Source organism: Impatiens glandulifera, chromosome 4, assembly GCF_907164915.1.
Source record: "Impatiens glandulifera chromosome 4, dImpGla2.1, whole genome shotgun sequence".
NCBI lineage: Eukaryota > Viridiplantae > Streptophyta > Magnoliopsida > Ericales > Balsaminaceae > Impatiens > Impatiens glandulifera.
This window is the reverse complement of record NC_061865.1, coordinates 54073151-54100216: the sequence shown is the minus strand read 5'-3', so window position 1 is coordinate 54100216 and position 27066 is coordinate 54073151. Positions and strand designations below refer to the sequence as shown.

At 28.7% G+C, this 27066-nt stretch overlaps 1 pseudogene; it reads left to right on the top strand.

The window, feature by feature from the left end:
* Window positions 1–304: 304 nt before the first annotated feature.
* On the top strand, window positions 305–2949 carry LOC124935401 (annotated as a pseudogene).
* The last annotated feature ends 24117 nt before the right edge of the window (window positions 2950–27066 follow it).

Sequence of the window (27066 nt, the reverse complement as noted above, 5' to 3'; positions counted from 1 at the left end):
GATTGGGAGCATGATTTTGGGGGAGTGACTCCTACAGCGAAAGTGACATTTGTTGTTATACTAAAGTGACCTCTATACAAAAGAGACCTCGTTCCTTTTATATAACAACGAGGTCTCTTTTGTATAACAATGAGGTCACTTTCTTATAACAGCGATGTCACTTTCGCTGTACAAGTCGCTCCCCCAAAATCGTTCTCCCAATCATTTTTCTAATATTATATACTGGCTCCTCAATAAAATAGACGAAAAAACATCCAATTAACGGAAAAGACACAATGGAAAATTGTTTGATAGTGATACACTAATGAGAAATTTTATATGGGACAACAGCGGCAAAAGCGGGAAAAGGGTTAAATGGACTGCCTTGTATAAACCGAAAGAGGAAGGAGAAATTGGACTGAAAAACTGCGTGGAATGGAACAAGGCGTTAACGTACAAACATCTCTGGGTCATCGAACGCAAGCAATAATCACTATGGATCAAATGAGTGCATAACAGATTATGAAACACGAAACGAGCATATGAACCAGTAAGGAAAATGAAAACATGAGCTGGGTGTTAAAGAAAATTTTCAAGCTCAGAAACAGATTGGGAAACGGGAGAAACACAATATTTTGGCATGACCCGTGGTTAGAAAATCAACCATTAATCCTTAAGGAAGAATTTAGAAATATTTGAATAAGAAGAGACTGTTGAGTTGCAAAAATCAGAGATATAAAAGACGGGAAGTGGAACTCAATGTTTAGAAGAGTTTCGGAAGAACAACAAATTTTTGAACAAATCAACAACAGACTTGACATTCACTCATGGGATGTTGGAGATAATGGGAAGCTCATATCCAACAAGGTATGAAATATTATAAGAGAAAAAGAATAGATTGCGGAATGTACCCCCTGGTCTGGTCGACAAAGGTAATCTCGAGACACCAATTCATCTTATGGCTGACATTTAGAGAAATGTTGAACACAAGAGATCGAGTCAAGAAATACATGAAAATATCGAACGAAAGGTGCATGTTGTGCGAAGGAAACGAAGAAACAATGAATCATCTATTTGGTTCTTGTCCTTTCGTATCAGAGTTGTGGAAGACATTTGATAGAAGTATGGAAATGGTTAGTCTGCCTACGGAATGAGATGAGATAAAAAGGAAGCTATTATTATAGCAAAGAAAAAGAGTTTTAGGTCAAGCGTTTTCAAAAGTGGCTTCGATACAATCGTCTACCACATCTGGTGAGAAAGAAAGGCAAGGTTACACTCGAGAATCAGAAGAAGTGAAGAAGAAACGTAGGAAGACATTGTTTTCGATAGCAGCACAAACCTTTAAACTCTTAGACGAATTCCTACAACTGAGCTGAACAAGACACTTGGTCGGAATTGGAAGATCAAATATACAGAAATCACGAGAAAGGAAAACTTTTAGTTAGATAAATATTTTTGATTTGTTTGTTAAACGTGTAATTCATTGGATTGATACGAAGTAAAATTTTCTAAGCTTGTTGTAGAAAAATACATAAACTCATTTGGTTTTTTTCCATCTTTTTGAATTTTTAATGAAATGACGATAAGTCGTTTTTTTCAAAAAAAGAAAAAGTTCGAGCCCCATTTGATTAAAACGTCTCAAGTTCGAGTTTCAAACAGTAATTGGGTCTATTCCTTATTCATTATCCCAACCGTCTAATTATTTTTCTGCCAATAATTATGCTGGCCCAACTAATTATTTCTTGGAGTCTTGAAGACTTAGTGTAGTGTTGTTATACCGCTTCTCATTTCCTTACCAGCCGAACTAAATTTCCCGGTCCATCTTCTTCTAGGGTTATATAGTAACCTTAACCCTAGTTATTCTCTTGTAACCAAACCAATTAATGAATAAAACTATTAATTTTGAAACATAAATAGTAATTTATACAATAGTTACATCACACTCATTCAACCCTTAGCCATAAAAAGAATGTGTTCAATTTCTACCATTGGTTGTAAATAACCACTGATTTTTTGTTTTGTTTGAGGTTTTAGTCTCTGTGACAATCATCGAACATCTTAACCTGTTTAGCGAAACTATGGATCTGACCGTTTATAACTTTTTCAGATAGATATGGGATACAGCAGGGCAAGAAAGGTTTCAAAGTCTAGGTGTTGCTTTTTATAGAGGAGCTGATTGCTGTGTTCTTGTGTATGATGTAAATGTAATGAAGTCATTTGACAATCTTAACCATTGGAGGGATGAGTTTCTTAACCAGGTATCTTCCCCATCGTTTTTCCCGAAGAAAGTTTCTTTCCTTTGATCTATTTAGTAATCCTCCTCCTCTTCCAAAGGTTATGAAAATTGAAATGATGAACTTTGTCTATAGGGAAGCACTTCGGATCCAGAAAACTTTCCATTTGTTGTCATAGGAAACAAGACCAATATCGATGGTGGAAACAGTAGAGTGGTATGTATTAATGCTATTTATATATTCTCTTTATGTTCGGTTCGTATTATAATAAATTTATTATTATTACAGGTCTCGGAGAAAAGGGCTAAAGCTTGGTGCGCTTCAAAAGGAAACATTCCTTACTTTGAAACATCTGCAAAAGAGGGCATAAATATTGAACAAGCTTTCAGTGTATAGCTAAAGATGCCCTGAACAGTGGAGAAGAGGAAAGAAATGTAAGTCACACTAAATATTGATCCTATTTGAAAACACGTTAAGTGGCCTTGGCCTTCGAGACTAAAGTTCTCAAGTTCAAGTTCGATTTTCACTAAAAACGTTTTAAGTTAAAACGGAGTCATGACGATAAGGATAGTGTTAACTTCAATTTTATTTTAAACACCCATGAACAGTGAGTGTTATAACTAACTTTTACCTTGGTTAAATCGGTTAGTGTTATTTGTGTGTAGATATCTTCCAGATACAATTGATGTTCGAGGCAGCTATATATCAACAGAGGTCAACTGGATGTGAGTGCTAACTATTATTAAGGTAACAGGAAATTATGATTATATTCTCTGCATACTTGTAAATCATTAATTTGTCTTGAAGTATATTTGTTTCTTCTGGAAAATGAATTGGGATATTTTACTGGTTATAAGGGGTTTAAAATCGATTCTCACTTAAAACCTTTTAATTTTGAGACAACATTCAAGGGACCTTTAGAAACGGTTATTGCTCATTTTGATGTCGGTCATGAGTCAAGTCGAGATCATGTCTTCTGTGACCATTTATCGTATGTGTCCCTCACAAGAGGGTTGAAATGATTAATTTATTATGATTATTTTAATCACTCTAACTCTTTTTTGAAGGGGTATTGACCGCAAATGGTCACAGGATCTTGATTCGAGGATCTTGATTCGAGTCAAGTCACCCCACTGAGATTTGAGGTATTTGGACGGATTATGGTTAATTGAGTTAATCCTAAAAAAAATAAATTATTCAATTATATATTCTTTTATTAAATAAAATTATTAAAAACTTTATTTTTATTTTAATTTTAATTTTTTATCTAAATAATCTACTTTCAATACTATAACTACCATATTAATTATAACTTAGAAGTCATTTGAATTGGTTGAAAATATAAAATAATTTTTATTATTATTTTATATTAAATAAAGAAGTTAATAAGACAACTCAAAATCAAAATGTTAATTAAATTAATATGATTTTATTTACACTATTAAATAAATATTTTTTTAATTGAGAATATTGAACAAGTACTTTATTTATCTGAGTTATCAACTTGTTTAAAACCAAATAAAATGTTTCTTGCTTAACTAAAATTACTCTTATATTCAATATATGTTTTAAGTTATTCTTATTAAAAGAAAAAATATATTTTAATATTTAAGAGAATCTTCCAAATGAACCAAATATATTCTCTAGAAGCATGTAACATCAAATCAAACAACTTTCCAAGCACATTTTTATTTCATATCACAATACTTTACTAAAATGTTCCATGCCATTATTCAAAAGAAACAAGAGAAATTAAAGGAAATAGAACACAGACATGCGTAGATGATAAATATTTACTACAAATTACCCACATGCAGGATCATAATCCTTCATGGCCTCAAAGTTCTTTCCCAATTATTTTCCATTACACGGTGGATTTCGACTTAAAGGTATCAGATAATTGACTTCTTCCCTTCTATTTCATTTTCAGAAAAAGGCTTCTTTTCTTTGGCTTCATCATTTTTATCCTCGAAAAGAAGGAACGGATGGGACACCGCCTCAAAGTTTTTGGAAAACGGCTTCTTTTCTTTCACTTCATCATTTTTATCCCCGAAAGGAAGGAACGGATGGGACACCGGCTCAAAGTTCTCGGAAAACGGCTTCTTTTCTTTCACTTCATCATTTTTATCCCCATAAATGAACGGATGGGACACCGCCTCAAAGTTCTCGGAAAACGGCTTCTTTTCTTTCACTTCATTATTTTTATCCCCGAAAGTAAGGAACGGATGGGACACCGCCTCAAAGTTCTCGGAAAACGGCTTCTTTTCTTTCACTTCATCATTTTTATCCCCATAAATGAACGGATGGGACACCGGCTCAAAGTTCTCGGAAAACGGCTTCTTTTCTTTCACTTCATCATTTTTATCCCCATAAATGAACGGATGGGACACCGCCTCAAAGTTCTCGGAAAACGGCTTCTTTTCTTTCACTTCATCATTTTTATCCCCGAAAGGAAGGAACGGATGGGATACCGCCTCAAAGTTCTCGGAAAACGGCTTCTTTTCTTTCACTTCATCATTTTTATCCCCATAAATGAACGGATGGGACACCGGCTCAAAGTTCTCGGAAAACGGCTTCTTTTCTTTCACTTCATCATTTTTATCCCCATAAATGAACGGATGGGACATCGGCTCAAAGTTCTCGGAAAACGGCTTCTTTTCTTTCACTTCATCATTTTTATCCCCATAAATGAACGGATGGGACACCGCCTCAAAGTTCTCGGAAAACGGCTTCTTTTCTTTCACTTCATCATTTTTATCCCCGAAAGGAAGGAACGGATGGGACACCGCCTCAAAGTTCTCGGAAAACGGCTTCTTTTCTTTCACTTCATCATTTTTATCCCCATAAATGAACGGATGGGACACCGGCTCAAAGTTCTCGGAAAACGGCTTCTTTTCTTTCACTTCATCATTTTTATCCCCATAAATGAACGGATGGGACATCGGCTCAAAGTTCTCGGAAAACGGCTTCTTTTCTTTCACTTCATCATTTTTATCCCCATAAATGAACGGATGGGACACCGCCTCAAAGTTCTCGGAAAACGGCTTCTTATCTTTCACTTCATCATTTTTATCCCCGAAAGGAAGGAACGGATGGGACACCGCCACAAAGTTCTCGGAAAACGGCTTCTTTTCTTTCACTTCATCATTTTTATCCCCATAAATGAACGGATGGGACACCGCCTCAAAGTTCTCGAAAAACGGCTTCTTTTCTTTCACTTCATCATTTTTATCCCCGAAAGGAAGGAACGGATGGGACATCGGCTCAAAGTTCTCGGAAAACGGCTTCTTTTCTTTCACTTCATCATTTTTATCCCCATAAATGAACGGATGGGACACCGCCTCAAAGTTCTCGGAAAACGGCTTCTTTTCTTTCACTTCATCATTTTTATCCCCGAAAGGAAGGAACGGATGGGACACCGCCTCAAAGTTCTCGGAAAACGGCTTCTTTTCTTTCACTTCATCATTTTTATCCCCATAAATGAACGGATGGGACACCGGCTCAAAGTTCTCGGAAAACGGCTTCTTTTCTTTCACTTCATCATTTTTATCCCCGAAAGGAAGGAACGGATGGGACACCGCCTCAAAGTTCTCGGAAAACGGCTTCTTTTCTTTCACTTCATCATTTTTATCCCCGAAAGGAAGGAACGGATGGGACACCGCCTCAAAGTTCTCGGAAAACGACTTCTTTTCTTTCACTTCATCATTTTTATCCCCATAAATGAACGGATGGGACACCGGCTCAAAGTCCTTAGAGAATGACTTCTTCCCGTGTATTTCATCTTTTTTGTCACCATGATAGAAAGGATGGAACGACCCCGGCTCAACGCCCTTCGAAAACGATTTCTTCACTTGTGCTTCATCTTTTATGTGACAAGGAAATGCAGATATAATGGGCCTCGGCTCCAACGACTCGTCTGAGTTTCCAGATCCTTCTAGGGCTTGCGGCATAGTGTTTGCCCCAGGCTCTCTTCTTGCTCCATTACTGCTGCTAACAAGCTGATAGAAGAATATCACCAGCTAAATTATAATAATGAATTAATATAATATTCAAAAGAATTGAAGATCTAACCAGAAGAAGAAGAAGAAGCATAGACAAGAAAGGGAGGAAGAAGCTGCTTGCGGTTGATACCATCATTTAATACTCAACTTAGTTTTTTGTTTTTTGAGTAGACAACTCTTGATAAAGATTTGCTATTTATACACAAATTCTTTGCCATTATTACCATTTTTAACCTAAACTTATAAATTATTAAACAATCTCTTTTTGATTTTAGTTTCGATTAATTTTAATCCCAAACTTTAGTATTTAATCAAATTTAGTACTATGAACATTGATTTTAATTTATTCTGTTACTCAATCTATTTTTTTTTTTAAAATTGTTTATGTGAAAATTTGAACTCATTAATTTTTACATTTTATTATTAAACTATGAGTCCAGATGTCAAATTAGCTTAAATTTATTTATTGTATTTGGTATCTTAGTAATTTTCTTTTATTTATAAAAAATCAGATTTATTATTATTTATATATATATATATCTAATGACGTTTAATTTTTAAATTTGCAAGAATTATTGGGTGGCACGTGAGAGTTATTTGATTTTTTTTTGTTACAAAAATATATCAGGTTAATTAGTTTGAATATAAACCCAATAATAAACTAATAAGTATAGATATAATAAATGAATAATTAATTATGAAACTTCAATATTATAAAATGTAAAAAATTTGTTTTTATAATTATATTATATATTTTTCCCAATAAATAAATAATTATATATATATATATATATATTAATAATTATATTTAAGTAAATATTTTATAATTATATTTTATATTTTTCCCAATATAACAATCTGTTTAGGTAAAAATAAATTAATTTAATTTAATTATTTGTCTCTTATTTGCATTAACATATTTTTCTCTATCCATATTTATTAAATTTATCTTTAATATTTTTTAATTTAGATAAAAATATTTTTTATTTATCTCCATATTTATTAGATAAATCGTTATGTTAACTACAATTATTTTAACTCTTTTTCTTAATTTAATTTGTTTTCTTAATTATTTTATAATATATAATTATATATTAAATTTAAAAATATTTTAATCTAAATAATTTATTATTTATTAAAAATTACTATTTTTATATATTCTCTATTCATATCTATTATTTATATAATTATTATTTTGTGTATTATTAATTTTTTTATTCAAATAAAATAATTAAATATATATATGCATACATAAAATTATAAATTAAACTTAACCATCACAAGTGATCTAATGGTTAAATGATTAACATTTCAAACTCGAGACAATTGTTTAAGTCTCACTTGGTGCAAATTTTAGAGTGTATTATAAAAATTAAAATTAAAATGATGTTGGTATATGTGGGTACATATTTGAGAGAATGGTGGTGTGAAATTGAGGATGAAAGAATGATGATTCGAATTCCGTTAATGATGAGGCATGGAAGGATAAGATATGATGAAATATTGAATTCAAATTACAGAGGAATTGAAGGAATAGTCACCATGAAATCTTTGAAGGCTTGAACGATAAGATATAATGAAATATTTAAATTCGAATTAGAATAATTGAAGGAATGATGATCATAGAGACTAAGGGAATGGTGGTGCGAGTGGTGCGAATTTGAGGATGAAATAATGGTTGGTTCAAACGCAATAATAAAATCTTTGAAGGATAAGATATAATGAAATATACGAATTCGAATTAGATGAATTGAGAATCATAATAAGATATAACGAAATATGTGAATTCGAATTAGATGGATCAAGTGAAAGCTTGTGTGAATTGAGGATAAAAGAACGATGATTCAAATTATATAGATGGTTTAAATAAAAAAATTCACATCTTAAAAATTACTTTTAAAAAATAAATAAATAGAAAGCTAGAGTGCTCAAATAAAAAATTTCACATCTTAGAAAAATAAAAGAAAGTTAAAAATTGTGAAATGTGATTGTTATTCACGGGTGATATATTAATAATATTTTAATAAAATTTAAAACAATTATGTTCCTTTATATCATAAACGTTAAATAATAAATGTAGCACGTGGTTCTTAATAATGATAGTATGAGCAAAAATAAGTGATTTTCAATAACTATAGTATGGAGCAAAAATAAGTTTAAGAAATGAACAAAAAGAAAAGGGGTCACATTTGTTTGGTAGTGTTTTGAAAAAGAAAAAAAATGCAAAAGTAAAAGAAATATGGGCCTCGTTCTTATTTAGGTTTTTCAAATAATCCTACAAAATTAATTATCACATCACTTTCTCTTTCATCCATCAAATCAATCAATTCATTAACTAAAATTTTAAAATACCCTTTATTTTAAATTATTATTATTTATTTTATTTATATATATGAATACCTTTTAAGTATTTTTATCAAAACAATATCATCATTTTCTTAAAATCATCACCCATAATGTATTTTCTCCTTCTAGATTATTTAAATAACCTGAAACGAACAAGGACATGTAGCTATATAGTTTGTTTGAATGTTTTCCCTCTTATTATTCCTTTTATGATAACTACTTTATTTTAATAATTTAACTCGTTTAATATATATATATAGTTACTTTTTTTTTATCAGTCTAGATAATTTTTCACTAAAATTAGTTATTCTATTAAGTTGGTAGTAGTCTGGAAAGAATACTATTAATAATATGAGATTTATATCATCTCCAAGGAAGGATTTAAAAAGTAGAGTAATGTGACTAAAATATTTTTTTACTTAGACTTGCAAAATTATAAAATATAAATTATTGATGAAACTATTGAATAAATTGAGTTTTTCTATGTTTTTTTTAGAAGTAGAGAATAAATATTGAAAATATTAGACTGTTATTATAGCATTTTACTGGGAATTATTATTATTGTTTATTTTTGTGGACCCAAGTCTTAGAATAAATCCTTCCCTAAACTCCTCTCACAACACACATATTGAGAATGTAATTTATCACCATGATTTAATGGAATCTAAAAATAATGTTAAAAGTAATTCACTATTTTCTTATTAGAAAATTTTAGAAGGTTCTATTTCTTCTTAAATATACAAAAATTTTTTTCAGTTACTATGAATTAAACTTTTAATTATTATAAGAGAAATTCATGAGTTCTAATCTGTATTACATTTGTGACATGTATTTTTTATTTTTTGTTGTTGTTTTGTATTGTTCAAAAAATATTATTTCCTTGTGAATTTTTTATATTAGTGTATACATCCACCTTTCTTTCATAAAAGTAAAAGATTTTTTCAAATAAAAGGTTTTGCATACTAAAAAAATATTATTTTTATGCGCATTTGTAAGATATGATTCTTATACACCATGATAAGATTGCTAATATTTTTGTTCTACTTCTTTATCCTAAAGTTAGTCCAACTAGTATATAGATGATATAGAAAAGTAATTCAAAAATAGAATAAAAAAAAAATATTAGGTCTCCACCTTAACAACATATCAACATTTTGCAATAATATTGTTTTAGTATTTGGGGTATTAATTTAAGAGAAATTATTGGGAGAAAGAATTTTGGAGAAGAAATTTGAGATGGAATAACGTAGTGCAATTTGATTCACTGAAAAAATAACAAATTTCTCTCTCTTCTCTCTACCCTCATCATTTATCATTTTTTTAACTAGTAATGTAGTGACACGTCATTCCTTCCTCATTCCCGATTAGTTCGATGCTACCTATATATGTATTGCATGTATCCACTAAGGCAGCAACACTTGTACAAAGAGAAAAAAAATCAACAAGTGAGAAGGTGATACTTCACTTTTGTGTAAATGTGTCATTTTATAAGTGGAATACAGTCACTTCCTGTATGGGTAGCATCGAAATAACCTCATTCTCTCTCTCAAATTCCCTCCTTTATCACTTTTCATTCATTTAATTATATTATATGTCACTTTTGAAGACTTGTCATTACCTATAAATATATTTCAATATATATATATATATATATATATTTTATTGTAACTAATTTTATAAATTAACTTTTTCATATTAATTTATTATTATTATTATCTTAATTCACTAGATGACAAAATGATGAGTTAGAAGATCTTATAAAATTTATACATTATTTTCTATTGGATCTGTATTTTTATATTAATTTTTTTTATAATTATTATTTCTTTATGTATTTGTTATACTATTGTATTTATCCATCTTTAATCTATAAAAGTCAGATTTTATATACAGTGTTCAAATAAAAAATTTCACATACTGCAACAAAAATGAAAGTAATAAAATAAAAAGCTAGTGTTTAAATTAAAACAATGAAGATTTTTAAATCTTAAAAAAATTAAAATATAATAAATAATTAATGGTGATATATGATTGTTATTGACTAGTGATATATTGATAATATTTTAGTAAAATTTAAATCAATTATGTTCATTTTTATTTTAAATTTATTCTATGGTTATTGCAAACATTAAATGCTTCTCAATAACTATAGTATGGACCAAAAGAAAGTTCAAGAAATGGACCCAAAAAAATAATGTCTGTATTTGTTTGGTAATGTTATAAAATGAAAAAAAGAAATAAAAGTAAAAAAATATGTGCTATAAAGTTTCTTTGAATGTTTTTCTTTATTATTATTTTCTATGGTAAAAAATTTATTGTAATACTTTAACTTGTTTGAAATAAAAAATTTCGCATATTAAAAATAATTTTAATAAATATTTATAAATAGAAAGCTAGAGTGCTCAAATAAAAAATTTAACATCCTATAAAAATAAAATAAAGTAAAAAATGGTGAAATATTATTGTTATTGACCGGAGATATATTGATAACATTTTATTAAAAATAAAAACAAAAAGCTAGAGTATTGGATATACTTTTATTTAATGGAATTTAAAAATACATCTACATTGATTTAATGCAACATTTTCTTATTAGAAACCTTTAGAAGGTTCTATTTCTTATTAACTATACAATACTTTTGGTTAGCTACTAAAGTGTATTTCATTTGTGTACATGTATTTTTTTTTTTTTGTATTGTTCAAAAATATTATTTCCTTGAGAATTTGTTATATTAGTATATGCATCCATTTTTCATTACTAGAAGCTAGATATTTAACCAAATAAAAGGTTTTGCATGTTACAAAGAAAAAAATAATTTTTATAAAAATTTGTTATTTATGAATTTTGTTAACTATGATGAGATTGTTAATATTAATATTTTTCTTCTTTATCCTAAAGTTTTTTTTAAAACGAGTTAGCGTCATTTTATTAAAAATTCGTAAAAACAAAAAAAAACCCACGAGTTTAAGAGATTATTCTAGACAGACCTAGAATGATTTTGAAGTCGTATCATTCTCAATAAAAGTAAAAACGTAAATGAACTATCTTATTACAATGATTTCGTTTATAATGATTTCAGTAAACGATAAATTTCAATTACTGCTAATATTCTAATTTTGCTCCGTACTTGGAACTTTTTTCCACGTTCCCGCAAGTGCGCCACAATCCGAGACTATGTCTCTCCATAATTCTTCAACACTTCTGTAGGTTTTCCATAGACTCTCGCATTACGTTCATGCTAAATGTTGTAAACTACTTCTCCAAAGTCGCACTTGAAAACATTTGTTGCGAATCTGTTTTCTTTGGCTTTTAGTAGTGTTTCTTCTTTGATTTCTTTCCATTCCTTCGGGAAATTGATCAGCTTCCAGGCATTTCGAAAATCTATCACAAATTTCCAATGTTATACTACAGCTCCCAAATAGGTGATCAATGGTTTCTTCACTTTCGTTGCATAGAAGACAGTTCACGTTCGGGATGCTCATGTACTTGTTGATACATTCACGAGTGCTGAGTCTTTCCCAGAAGGTAAACCATAGGATGAACTAGTGTCGAGGAATGATCTTGGTTGACCATACGAGAGGAGTCCATTCTACTTTTTGCATTTTTTCTCGGATTACCTCTCATATTCTCTTTGAGACCAGCTTCCCATTGTCTTCTGCATTCCATTCATGAACGTCAGGTCTGTCTTAGGGTTGTATGTTACTGATGTGATCCAGTTTCCTCTATCCTTTTGGATTTCTTCTCAAAAGCGAGTCCCAGTCTTTTACGTCTCTGATTTTCGTCACTGCACAGTCCCTTCTGATACGTGTATTTTTGAACTCCTTTTTGTGAATAATTGAATGATTTTCAAACTAGGGATCATTCTAGAACAGAGTGTCTTTACCATCCCCTAGCCGAATGTCGTAAAGATCTGCAATATCACTTCTCAGTTTAAAAATTTTCTTTAGTGACCAGCTCATACCTTCATTGATTTTACACGTCCATATACTGGTTTCCTGTTTCATAAATCGCGTGTGTACCCATTTGATCCATAATGATTCCTGGTTGTGTTTCAATGCCCATAAATGTTTGAAGGTTGCATTTCTTAAGGTCATTGCCTCCCTCCTCTTTCGGCTTACAGAGAACATTCCATTTGATTTTCTTTCCTCCTCTCCTACTACTGCCCTAGATGAAGTTCCTCATTAGCGTGTCTATCTCCTTCATTACCTTCTTTGGAATGACCATCTGTTGCGCCCAATATCCAATTATGCCCATGACTACGGTTTTGATAAGTTTGATCCTCCATGCATAAAAAGGTTTCTTCGACGCCCAGCCAGATATCATGTTTTTTACCTTTTCAATCAGCTTCTTGTAGTGTGAGATCTCCATCTATTTCGCGGTTAACGGAATCCCAAGTACCTTACGGGAAAGCTGTCTTCCGCAATGCCCATGATGTTGAATATGTCATGCTTTTTTTCATCATTCACTCCTCCATAAAATGCCACACTTTTTACTTTCATTAATAGTAAGACTTGTAACCTCAGAAAAAAATGTTAGTGCAACCCTAATAGTTTTAATGGAATCGACGTCTGCGTGCGCTAGAATGAACAAATCGTCAACAAAGCATAAATGAGTTACCTCCTCTACCTCACAAAAGGGTGAAAGATATATGGACGATTCTTTTGGACATCGCGAAGATGATCTCAAAGATCGTCATGATAACTTCGAAAAGGTAAGGTTAGAGGGGTCCCCTTGCCTTACCCCGTTTTCACCCTTGAAGTAGCCTCCGTGAACTCTATTAATGTTAACAATAAAACATGATAAAAGAACGCATTGCATAATTCAATAAAAAAAATAATCATAAAAAAGAAAAAACAACCTATTTTATAGTAGATAGATGATATAGAAAAATAATTCAAAAAATAGAAACATAATATAATGAAAAATATTAGGGTCTCCACATTAACAACATATAAACATTTTGCAATAATAATATTGTTTTAGTAATTGGGGTATCTATCTATATATATAATGATGCTTAATTTTTAAAGTGTCCGGATTGCCGGGTCGAGAGTTGTGGTTAATTTGAATATTTATGTGAGAGGAAATGGATACTTGGGTCGGATTGTTGTTAGACCCGCCCATAAACTTAAAACGGTTAAAAATAAATTTAAAAATGTTATTTGTAGGTTTCGAATTTGCAACCTAACAAAAACAAGTACAACCCTTCAACCAACTAGGCTAACAAAACTTTATATTTAAAATTCAACACAAAATTTGATGAACGCGAGACATTTTAATAATAAAAGTTCAAATTTTTAACTAACTAATATATATATATATATATAATGATGCTTAATTCTAAAATGTCCGGATTGCCGGGTCGAGAGTTGTGGTTAATTTGGATATTTATGTGAGAGTAAATGGATATTTGGGTCGTATTGTGGGTTGACCCGCCCATAAATTTAAAACGGTTAAAAATAAATTTAAAAATGTTATTTGTAGGTTTCAAACTTGCAACCTAAGAAAATAAGTACAACTCTTTAACCAACTAGGCTAACAACACTTTATATTTAAGATTCAACACCAAATTTGATGAACGCGAGATATTTTAACAATAAAAGTTTAAATTTTTAACTAACTAATCTATATATATAATGATGCTTAATTTTTAAAGTGTCCGGATTGCTAGGTCGAGAGCTGTGGTTAATTTGGTTATTTATGTGAGAGTAAATGGATATTTGGGTCGGATTGTGGGTTGACCCGCACATAAACTTAAAACGATTAAAAATAAATTTAGAAATGTTACCGCCCATAAACTTAAAACGGTTAAAAATAAATTTAAAAATGATATTTGTAGATTTCGAACTTGCAACCTAACAAAAACAAGAACAACCCTTTAACCAACTAGGCTAACAACACTTTATATTTAAGATTCAATACCAAATTTGATGAACGCGAGACATTTTAACAATAAAAGTTCAAATTTTTAACTAACTAATATATATATATAATGATGCTTAATTTTTAAAATATCCGGATTGCCGGGTCGAGAGTTGTGGTTAATTTGGATATATTTATGTGAGAGTATATGGATACTTGGGTCGGATTGTGGGTTGACCCGCCCAAAAATTTAAAACGGTTAAAAATAAATTTAAAAATGTTATTTGTAGGTTTCGAACTTGCAACCTAACAAAACAAGTACAACCCTTTAACCAACTAGGCTAACAACACTTTATATTTAAGATTCAACACCAAATTTGATGAACGTGAGACATTTTAACAATAAAAGTTCAAAATTTTAACTAACTAATATATATATATATATATATAATGATGCTTAATTTTTAATGTGTCCGGATTGTCGGGTCGAGAGCTGTGGTTAATTTGGATATTTATGTGAGAGTAAATGGATAATTGGGTCCGATTGTGGGTTGACCCGCCCATAAACTTAAAATGGTTAAAAATAAATTTAAAAATGTTATTTATAGGTTTCGAACTTGCAAACTAACAAAACAAGTACAACCTTTAAACAACTAGGCTAACAACACTTTATACTTAAGATTCAACACCAAATTTGATGAACGCGAGACATTTTATAATAAAAGTTCAAATTTTTAACTAACTAATCTATATATATAATGATGCTTAATTTTTAAAGTGTCAGGATTGCCGGGTCGAGAGCTGTGATTAATTTGGATATTTATGTGAGAGTAAATGGATATTTGGGTCGGATTGTGGGTTGACCCGCCCATAAACTTAAAACGGTTAAAAATAAATTTAAAAATGTTATTTGTAGGTTTCGAATTTGCAACCTAACAAAAACAAGTACAACCCTTCAACCAACTAGGCTAACAACACTTTATATTTAAAATTCAACACCAAATTTGATGAACGCGAGACATTTTCATAATAAAAGTTCAAATTTTTAACTAACTAATATATATATATATATATATATATATATATATATATATATATATATATAATGATGCTTAATTTTTAAAATGTCCGGATTGCCGGGTCGAGAGTTGTGGTTAATTTGGATATTTATGTGAGAGTAAATGGATATTTGGGTCGGATTGTGGGTTAACCCGCCCATAAATTTAAAACAGTTAAAAATAAATTTAAAAATGTTATTTGTAGGTTTCGAACTTGCAACCTAACAAAACAAGTAGAACTCTTTAACCAACTAGGCTAACAACACTTTATATTTAAGATTCAACACCAAATTTGATGAACGCGAGACATTTTAACAATAAAAGTTCAAATTTTTAACTAACTAATCTATATATATATAATGATGCTTAATTTTTAAAGTGTCCGGATTGCCGGATCGAGAGCTGTGGTTAATTTGGATATTTATGTGAGAGTAAATGGATACTTGGGTCGGATTGTGGGTTGAACCGCCCATAAACTTAAAACGGTTAAAAATAAATTTAAAAATGTTATTTGTAGGTTTCGAACTTGCAACCTAACAAAAAAAATTCAACCCTTAACCAACTAGGCTAACAAAATTTTATATTTAAGATTCAACACCAAATTTGATGAACTCGAGACATTTTAATAATAAAAGTTCAAATTTTTAACTAACTAATCTATATATATATAATGATGCTTAATTTTTAAAGTGTCCGGATTGCCGGGTCGAGAGCTGTGGTTAATTTGGATATTTATGTGAGAGTAAATGGATACTTGGGTCGGATTGTGGGTTGACCCGCCCATAAACTTAAAACGGTTAAAAATAAATTTAAAAATGTTATTTGTAGGTTTCGAACTTGCAACCTAACAAAATAAGTACAATCTTTAACCAAATGTGATTGAGATGTGGTTTGTCGAGGGATAATAGACCGATATCATTTGAAAGTGGTTAAAGAAATATGAATCAAATATTTAATTGACCAAAGTGTGAGGTCACAATGCTAATTATTAAAAAATATGAATCAAATATTTGATTGACAAATTGAAAGTGTAAAGTCACGAAAAGATAGATTTATTCAGAAAAAATATGTGATGAAATATGTGAGAAAATAAGTTGTTTTATCGAAAGAATAAAATGTGGAATGAGAGCGTTATATTTTATATTTTAATAATTTTAAACATTGAATAAATATTATTATAATTTTTTAATTTATTTTATTTTTATCCTTATTCGTGTGTATCGCACAAAAATTTTTCTAGTTAATTTTGTTACATTATATGTCACTTTTGAAAACTTATCATGACTTATGAATATCTTTCAATATTTTTCTTTCTTTTTGGAACATCACATAAAACAAAAGAAAGATAGTTATAGAATTGGTTATTGAAATGTTTTGCTCTATCTTCTTCTTTTCATGGTAACTAATTTTATAAATTATCTCTTCCACATAAATTGAATTCTCTCCAAATGTTGTAACTTGTTGAATGATTAGGGCACATTGGTGAATCAATCACACAAATCTTGGCCATACTCATATCTATCATTGATACCCAATCTATTACACAATTTTGTTGGAAGAACCTCATTAAAAAAAAAATCTTAAATATCAAGTATCTCCTTAATCTCTAAAACATTTATTCTTATGTTAGCTAACTAGATGACATAATAATGAGTTAGAATATCTCATAAAATTTACACATTATTCATTATATTCACTGTCACACAATTGAAAAAATAAATAAAGATAATATATATAGTAAGAAGTGCACCTGTATTTTTCTATTATTCTTTTATTCATAATTATTTTTTCTTTATGTATTTGTTACAATATTATATTTATCCATTTTTAATCCATTAAATTCAGATTTTATCTAGAGTGTAAAAATAAAAAATTCACTTATTTCAAAAAAATGTGAAAAAAATAAAATAAAAAGCTAGTGTTTAAATGAAGATTTTCAGATCTTATAAAATTAAAATATAATAAATAATGGTGATACATGATTGTTATTGAGGTGATATTTAAATAAATTTAAATCAATTATGTTCATTTTTATTATTTATTATAAAGATGTTGTAAACAGTAAATGCTTCTCAATAACTATAGTATGGACAAAAAGAAAGTTCAAGAAATGGACCAAAATAAATGATGTCTATAATTGTTTGCTAAAGTTTTAAAAATGAAAATAAAAGAAAGTAAAAGTAAAAAAAAATATGTGCAATAAAGTTTCTTTGAATGTTTTTCTTTATTATATTTTTTAACTGTAAAATATTTATTGTACTACTCTAACTTTTTAAGATAAAAAAATTTCACATCATAAAAATAATAATAAATAAATAAATAAATAGAAATCTAGAGTGCTCAAATAAAAAGTTACACATCTTATAAAAATAAAAGAAAGTAAAAAATGGTGAAATGTGATTGTTATTGACTGGAGATATATTTATAATATTTTAATCAAAAATTGAAAAATATAAAGCTAGAGTGTTTGAAATACTTTGATTTAATGGAATTTAAAAATACATATACTTTGATTCAATGTAATTTAAAAATAACGTTGAAAATTAATTCAACATTTTCTTATTAGAAACATTTAGAAGGTTCTATTTCTTATAACTAGTTCTGGTTAGCTACTATGAATTCAATTTTGGGTTATTTTAAGAGAAATTTATGAGTTCTAATTTGTATTTCATTTGTGTACATGTATTTATTTTTTATTGCTCAAAAATATTATTCCCTTATGGATTTGTTATATTAGTGTATGCATCCACTTTTCATTCATAAAAGTTAGATATTTAACTAAATAAAAGGTTTTGTATTTTACAAAGAAAATAATAATTTTTATAAAAATTTCACATATGATTTTTGTTGACCATATGATGAGATTGTTAATATTTATGTTTTTCTTCTTTATCCTAAAGTTAACCCAACTAGTAAAGTTACCCAAACTTGTTTAAAATAACTATTTTTTTTTATCAGTCTACACTATTTTTTAATAAAACTAGTCAATCTATTAAGTTATATGTAGTCCGAGAAAGAATGATTTTAATAAAAGAGATTTAGATCATCTTTAATTACGTGTCTAAAATTAGATTATAAGTGACTAAAAAACGCTTGGTAGGCTTGAAATATTATAAAAGAGAAATTATTGATGAAACAAGTGAATGCATGTGAGTTTCTTATTAGTAACCTTTAGAAAGTTCTATTTCTTTTTAACCTTACAATATTTGTTTGGTTAGTTAATATGAATTCAATTTTTGATTATTTTAAGAAAAATTCATGAGTTCTAATGTGTATTTAATTTGTGGATATGTATTTTGGTTTTATTAATTTGTTTATTTGTATTGTTCAACAATATTATTTCCTTGTGGATTTTTTATATTTGTGTATGCATCCGTACCTTTAATTCATAAATGTAACTTTCAAAAAATGTTTTGCATCTTACAAAAAAAAATATTATTTGTATAAAAATTTGTTAGATGTGATTCTTAATGACCTTGATGAGATTGATCATATTTATGTTCTTCTTCTTTATCCTACACTAAACCCAACTAGTATATAAATATATAGAAAAATAATTCAAGAAATAGAAAAAAAATAAAAAATAATATTATGGTCTACACATTAACAAAATATCAACATTTTGTGGGAATTATTTTAGTACGTGGGGTTATTCATATAATTACACTGCATGTCACTTTTGAAGACTTGTCATGACCTATATATAAATTACAATATTATTTCTTGTGAATAATATAATATAATTATTTTCAATATTATATTAGATTGAAAATAAATTAGATTAGATTATATTATATTTTTGAATAATATAATATAAATTATATTATTTGGCTATATATAAATTATTATTTTTTTTAATCATGTTTTGGTTATTTATTTGAAAATAATTAAAATATTTATTTTTAATTTTATAAATTGAGTATATAGATTTTTAGTGCTTATATCTAGAGAAATTCATGTGTATTTAAATTTTGGACATGTATTTTGATTTTTTTATGTGTTATTTTGTATTGTTCAAAAATATTATTTCCTTGTGAATTTTTTTTATATTAGAATATGTATCAACCTTTAATTTATAAAAGTCAGATTTTTCCAAATAAAAAGTTGTGTATCTTTAAAGTAAAATTTATAAAAATTTGTAAGATGTGAATCTTATCGACCATGATAAAATTGGTAATATTTATGTTCTCTATCCTCAAGTTAACCCAACTAGTATATAAATAATACAGAAAAATAATTCAAAAATTAAAAAAAAAAAAAAAGGAAAATAAAAAATACTAAGGTCTCCACGTTAACAACATATCAATATTTTGTGATATATGTATTATTTTAGTATTTGTATGTATTAATGTCAAAACTTATAAATAAGTTTTAATATTTTTCTATTTTCTTGGAATATCACGTAGAAGAAAAAAAAATATGAGTTATAGAATTGGTTCTTGGAATATTTTCTCCATCTTCTTCTTTTCATGGTAACTAATTTGATAAATTAACTCTTTCACCTAAAATAAATTCTTTCCCAAATGCTGGAACTCGTTGAATGATTATTCATTTCGGTGAATCAATCACACAAATTTTGACCATACTCAAATCCGATGATTATCGATATCCAAATACTATTTGGCTCAGATGCAAATCAATTACACCATCTCGATAAAGAGCTTTATTAAAAAAAAGATCTTAGATATCGAGTCCCTTCTTAATCCCTAAAACCTTTATCCTTATGTCAGTTGAACAGATGGCTAAATAATGAGTTATAAAATCTTCATAAAAATTTACACATTATTTTCACAGTCACGCAATTAAAAAAATAAATAAAGACATCTTATTAATTGTTTTTTATATGTTTGTTATACTATAATATTTATTTATCCATATTTTATCCACAAAACTCAGATAATATTATATAGATAATTTAAATAAAAAATCAAATTTTAAAAATATTTTTAAAAAATAAAGAAATAAATAGAAAGCTAGAGCGCTCAAATAAAAAACTTCACATCTTAGAAAAATAAAAGAAAGTAAAAAATTGTGAAATATGATTGTTATTGACGGATGATATATTGATATTATTTTAATAAAATTTAAAACAATTATGTTCCTTTATATCCTAAACGTTAAAAGTAAATAATAAATGTAGCACGTGGTTCTCAATAATGATAGCATGGAGCAAAATTAAGTTACAATAAAAAAAAAAAAGGGAAATTTGACGAAATGACTAAAGAATGACTTATTTATATACGTGGTCATCCGATAATTTTTATTACTCTGGTGGTCTTTTTATTTTTTTGGACGAAAATACCCTTATCGCGTAACGCGAAGGGACTTCGCGTTTCGCGAAGGAATTAGGGTTTGATATAAATACTCTAATTTTTTTTCATTTCGTTATTTTTCTTTCTCTCTCTACTCTGCGTTCTATCTCTCGCGACGATCACCGACGACGACGAAACCTTAAACGAACATATCATACAGATCGACGCCCAAAATCTGTTCTAATATCATTTGTTCATCTTGTTGTTCATCCTACTAATCGATTTATGTTCTTATTTCGTTCATCTTCAAACCCTAATCCCTAAACCATGATGTTGATATTTTGTTCATCTTGTTCATATTGATTGATCAAATTCATTCTTCATATTGATAATATTGATATTTGTATATTTCAAGGAAGATTTATGTTCACGATGGAATGTCCCTTCGCGATGGGGCCATATTTGTTGGTTGATGTTATGTCTCGGTTGTTCATCTTTTCGATGATAATATTTGTAGATGATGCTCTAAATCGGTTCCGTTACAGGGAAGATTCGTGTGATCTCGCAAAGTAGCATGGTAGTCACGCAAAGCGGAATCGCATTACGCGAAGGCCCATCGCATTACGCAAAGCGGTACCGACGTCACGCGAAGCGGCACGGTGGTCACACGAAGCGACATCACGTTATGCGAAGCGGCATTGCGTTACGCGAAGCGACATCTCATTACGCGAAGACCCATCACGTTACGCGAAGCGGCACGGTGGTCACGCGAAGGGTCATCCCTTGTAGCGAAGGGACATCCCTTGAGCGTTTTGTTTTACCTTCTGATTTGGATTTTGTTGGAAGATTTTGTTGTTCAATGTTCTTTACATCTTTTGATGTTTTAAGATTACCTAGAAAGGCAATTGTTTAAGGTGATTAATAATACACTTATTGTATCTTTTTCACAAGTTTTAGTGGATGATTATCCAATTGTTGGATTATTTTAAATTTGGTTGTTTGTGACAATTATTTTTTGAGCAATTTATAAAGCCTTGTTGTTTTCAAATAACCTTAATTACTATAAGTTATAGATTCATAATTCGAAAATGAGTTTATTTGAAATTAATCTCAAATCGATTGAGATTTACACTTATAAACTGAGACAAAACATAGTAAAGAAAATATTGATAGAGTTGAGAATACATGTTTATTCATAATATTCAACATAACCCTAAACCTACCCAAATTAAAGCCCTTAAATACTAAGTAACCTTAGCAAAAGTCTCAACCATAGTTAAAAACTTAATTGATAAGACAAGACAGACGAATAGGTCTGAATATGAGCATATGACAGATTTTTTAATCAAACAAAACAAATAAAATCATTCTTCATTCAGCTGAAAAACAATAGGAATCGAATTTGGTGTTTTACAACTCCGCCATAGCAGGTACGTCTGCCCATCGCATGACGACTGTGCCGCTTCGCGTGACCACCGTGAGTCCGTGACGCTTCGCGTAATGCGATGCCGTTTCGCGTAACGCGATGCCGCTTCGTGTGACCACCATGTCGCTTCGCGTGACCACCTTGCAGCTTCGCGTGACCTCCATGTCGTTTCGCGTGACGTCCGTGCCGCTTCGCATAACGCGACGGACCTTCGCATGACGACTGTGCCGTTTCGCGGGATCACACGAATCTTCCTTGAAACGGAACCGATTCAGAGCATCATCTGCAAATATCATCATCGAAAAGATGAACAACTAATCCATAACATCAACCAACAAATCTGGCCCATCGCGAAGGGACATTCCATCGTGAACATGAATCTTCCTTGAACATCAATATGCAAATATCAATATTATCAATATGAAAAATGAATTTGATCAACCAATATGAACATTAAGAACAACATCATATGGTTTAGAGATTAGGGTTTGAAGATGAACAAAATAAGAACATAAATCGATTAGTAGGATGAACAATAAGATGAACAAATGATATTAGAACGGATTTTGGTCGTCGATCAGTATGATGTGTTCATTTAGAGTTTCGCCGTCGTCGGTGGCCGTCGCGAGAGAGAGAACGCGGAGTAGAGAGAGAAGAGAGAGAAAGAAAAATAACGAAATGAAAAAAAATTAGAGTATTTATATAAAATCCTAATCCCTTCGCGAAACACGAAGTCCATTCGCGTTACGCGATAAGGGTATTTTCGTCCAAAAAAAATAAAGTGACCACCAGAGAAATAAAAATTATCGGATGACCACAGATACAAATAAGTCATTCTTTAGGGTCATTTCGTCAAATTTCCCAAAGAACGGGTCACATCTATATATATATTGATGCTTAATTTTTAAAGTGTCCGGATTGCCGGGTCGAGAGCTGTGGTTAATTTGGATACTTGGGTCGGATTGTGGGTTGACCCGTTTGTAAATTTAAAACGGTTAAAAATAAAATAAAAAATGCTAGAAGTATGTTTCGAACTTGCAACCTATCAAAACAAGTACAACTCTTTAACCAACTAAACTACAAAGACTTTATATTTTAAATTCAAAACCAAATTTGATAAACGCGGCACGTTTTAATATTAATATAAGTTCAACTTTTTAACTAACTAATCTATATATATATATATATAATGATGCTTAATTTTTAAAGTGTCCGGATTGCCGGGTCGAGAGCTGTGGTTAATTTGGATACTTGGGTCGGATTGTGGGTTGACCCGTTTTTAAATTTAAAACGGTTAAAAATAAAATAAAAAATGCTAGAGATATGTTTCGAACTTGCAACCTATCAAAACAAGTACAACTCTTTAACCAACTAGGCTACAAAGACTTTATATTTTAAATTCAATACCAAATTTGATAAACGCGGGACATTTAAATATTAATATAAGTTCAACTTTTTAACTAACTAATCTCTATATATATAATGATGCTTAATTTTTAAAGTGTCCGGATTGCCGGGTCGAGAACTGTGGTTAATTTGGATACTTGGGTCGGATTGTGGGTTGACTCGTTTTTAAATTTAAAACGGTTAAAAATAAAATAAAAAATGCTAGAACTATGTTTCGAACTTGCAACCTATCAAAACAAGTATAACTCTTTAACCAACCAGGCTACAAAAACTTTATATTTTAAATTCAACACCAAATTTGATAAACGCGGGACGTTTAAATATTAATATAAGTTCTACTTTTTAACTAACTAATCTATATATATAGTGATGCTTAATTTTTAAAGTGTCCGGATTGCCGGGTCGAGAGCTGTGGTTAATTTGGATACTTGGGTCGGATTATGGGTTGACCCGTTTTTAAATTTAAAACGGTTAAAAATAAAATAAAAAATGCTAGAAGTATGTTTCGAACTTGCAACCTAACAAAAACAAGTACAACTCTTTAACCAACTAGACTACAAAGACTTTATATTTTAAATTCAACACCAAATTTGATAAACGCGGCACGTTTTAATATTAATATAAGTTTAACATTTTAACTAACTAATATATAATGGATACTTGGGTCGGATTGTGGGTTGACCCACCCATAAATTTAAAACGGTTAAAAATAAAATTAAAAATGTTATCCGTAATTTTTTTTACGATTTTTTATATTATTACTCGTGGCTAAATGCTAGTTTGTTTGGTAGTGTTTTAAAAAAGAAAAAATGTAAAAGTATGTAAAAGAAATATGTGCTATATAGTTTGTTTGAATTTTTGTCTCCTATTATTCCTTTTATAATAACTACTTTATTTTAATATAACTTGTTTAATATAACTATATTTTTTTTTTGTCAGTCTACATAATCTTTCACTAAAACTAGTTATTCTAAAACTAGTTATTCTATTAAGTTATAGGTATTTCTGAAAAAAATGCTATTAATAATATTAGATTTATATCATCTCTAGGGATGGATTTAAAGATTAAAGTAAAATATTTTTTACTTAAACATACAAAATTATAAAATATAAGTTATTGATGAAACTAATGAATAAATTGAGTTTTCCTATTTTTTTTAGAAGTAGAGAATAAATATTGAAAAAAATTAGAGTCTGTTATTATACCATTTTACTGGGAATTATTATTATTATTGTGTTTTTTGTGGACTCAAGTTTTAGAATTATTATTATTGTACCATTTTAATTAAAAATTTTTAATGTAACTATTTTTTTTCCAATTATGTTTATTTATATTTTTTATTTATTCTACCGTCAGTGCCGGGTCGGGCCGCAAGCCCTGGACTAAGGTAGTTCCCTAGTCAGCCTATATATTAAAATAAATAAGATATACTATTTTTTTGCATTGATAGATCTAACCTAGTAGTGGTTTAGAATATAAACAAAAAAAAGTTTTACCAGTTCATGAATTCTAACATCACCAAAACATTTTTTTTTTATCATTTTTTTAGTTGTCCGCACTGTTTACACTTATCGTAAACATTAAATAATTCTCAATAACTATAGTATGGATCAAAAGAAAGAAAGTTCAGGAAATGGACCCAAAAAAATAAGATTTTTTTTTATCATTATTTTTAGTTGTCCTACACTATCTACACTTATCGTAAACATTAAATAATTCTCAATAACTATAGTATGGACCAAAAGAAAGTTCAAGAAATGGACCCACAAAAATAATGTTTATATTTGTTTGTAATGTTTTAAAAATGAAAAAAAAAAATAAAAGTAGAAAAATATGTGCTATAAAGTTTCTTTAAATGTTTTTCTTTATTATTATTTTTTTATGGTAAAAAAAATATTGCAATACTCTAAATTGTTTAAAATAAAAAATCTCACATCTTAAAAATAATTTAAAATAAAATTAATAAATAGAAAGCTGGAGTGCTCAAATAAAAAATTTTACATCTTATAAAAATAAAATAAAATAAAAAACTTTGAAATATGATTGTTATTGACCGAAGATATATTGATAATATTTTAATAAAAACAAAAAACAAAAAAATAAAAATAAATAAAAAGCTAGAGTTTTGGATATACTTTGATTTAATGGAATTTAAAAATACATAGCATAAGAATACCTGTATTTTTCTATTAGTTTTATTCATAATTTTTTTTTATGTATTTGTTATATATACTATTATATTTATCCATCTTTAATCCATAAAATCCATAAAAGTCAGATTTTATCTATAGAGTGTTTAAATAAAAAATTTCATATATTGCAAAAAAAGATAAAAAAGAAATAAAATAAAATAGTTAGTGCTTAAATGAAGATTTTCAGATCTTATAAAACTTAAAATTTAATAAATAATGGTGATATATGATTATTATTGAGGTGATATATTGATAATATTTAAATCATTTATGTTCATTTTTATTATTTGTTTATTCTAAAGTCATTGTAAACATTAAATGCTTCTCGATAACTATAGCATGGACCAAGAGAAATTTCAATAAATGGACCCAAAAAAATAAATATTTGTTTGGTAATGTTTTAAAAATGAAAAAAAAAAAATGTAAAAATAAAAAAATATATGTGCTATAAAGTTTCTTTGAATGATTTTCTTTATTATTTTTTATGGTAAATAATTTATTGTAATACTCTAACTTATTTAAAAACAAAAAATTTCACATCATAAAAATAATTTAAAAAACAATTAATAAATAGAAATCTAGAGTGCTCAAATAAAAAATTTCACATCTTATAAAAATAAAATAAAGTAAAAAATGGTGAAATAGGATTGTTATTGAATGGAGATATATTGATAATATTTTAATAAAAACAAAAAAATGAAAAATAAAAAGCTATAGTGTTTGATATACTTAGATTTAATGGAATTTAAAAATACATCTACTTTGATTTACTGGAATTTTAAAATAACGTTAAAAATTAATTCAACATTTTCTTATTAAAAACTTATTAACTATACAATACTTTTGGTTAGCTACTTTGAATTCTATTAGGGTGTGTTTGATGATGGGGAATTAGAATTGGCATTGGAATTCTAATTCCAATTCCATGAGAATTGGCATTGAATTACAATTCAATTCCTATGTTTGAAAAAATGATAGAATTGTAATTCAATTCCAATTCCTATGTTTGGGAAAATGATAGAATTGTAATTCAATTCTAATTCCAATGTTTGTAAAATAAAATATCGGTTCAAAATGTTAACTTTTAAAATATGTTTTTGACGTTTTGGCACGTTTAATACGTTTTTGACATTTTTTAACATTTTCACACGTTTTTCATGTTTTCACGCTTTTAACACGTTTTAACACGTTTTTCACGTTTTTCACGTTTTTCACGTTTTTCACGTTTTCACGTGTTAAACGTGTTAAAACGTGTTAAACGTGTTAAACGTGTTAAAACGTGTTAAAACGTGTTAAACGTGTTAAAT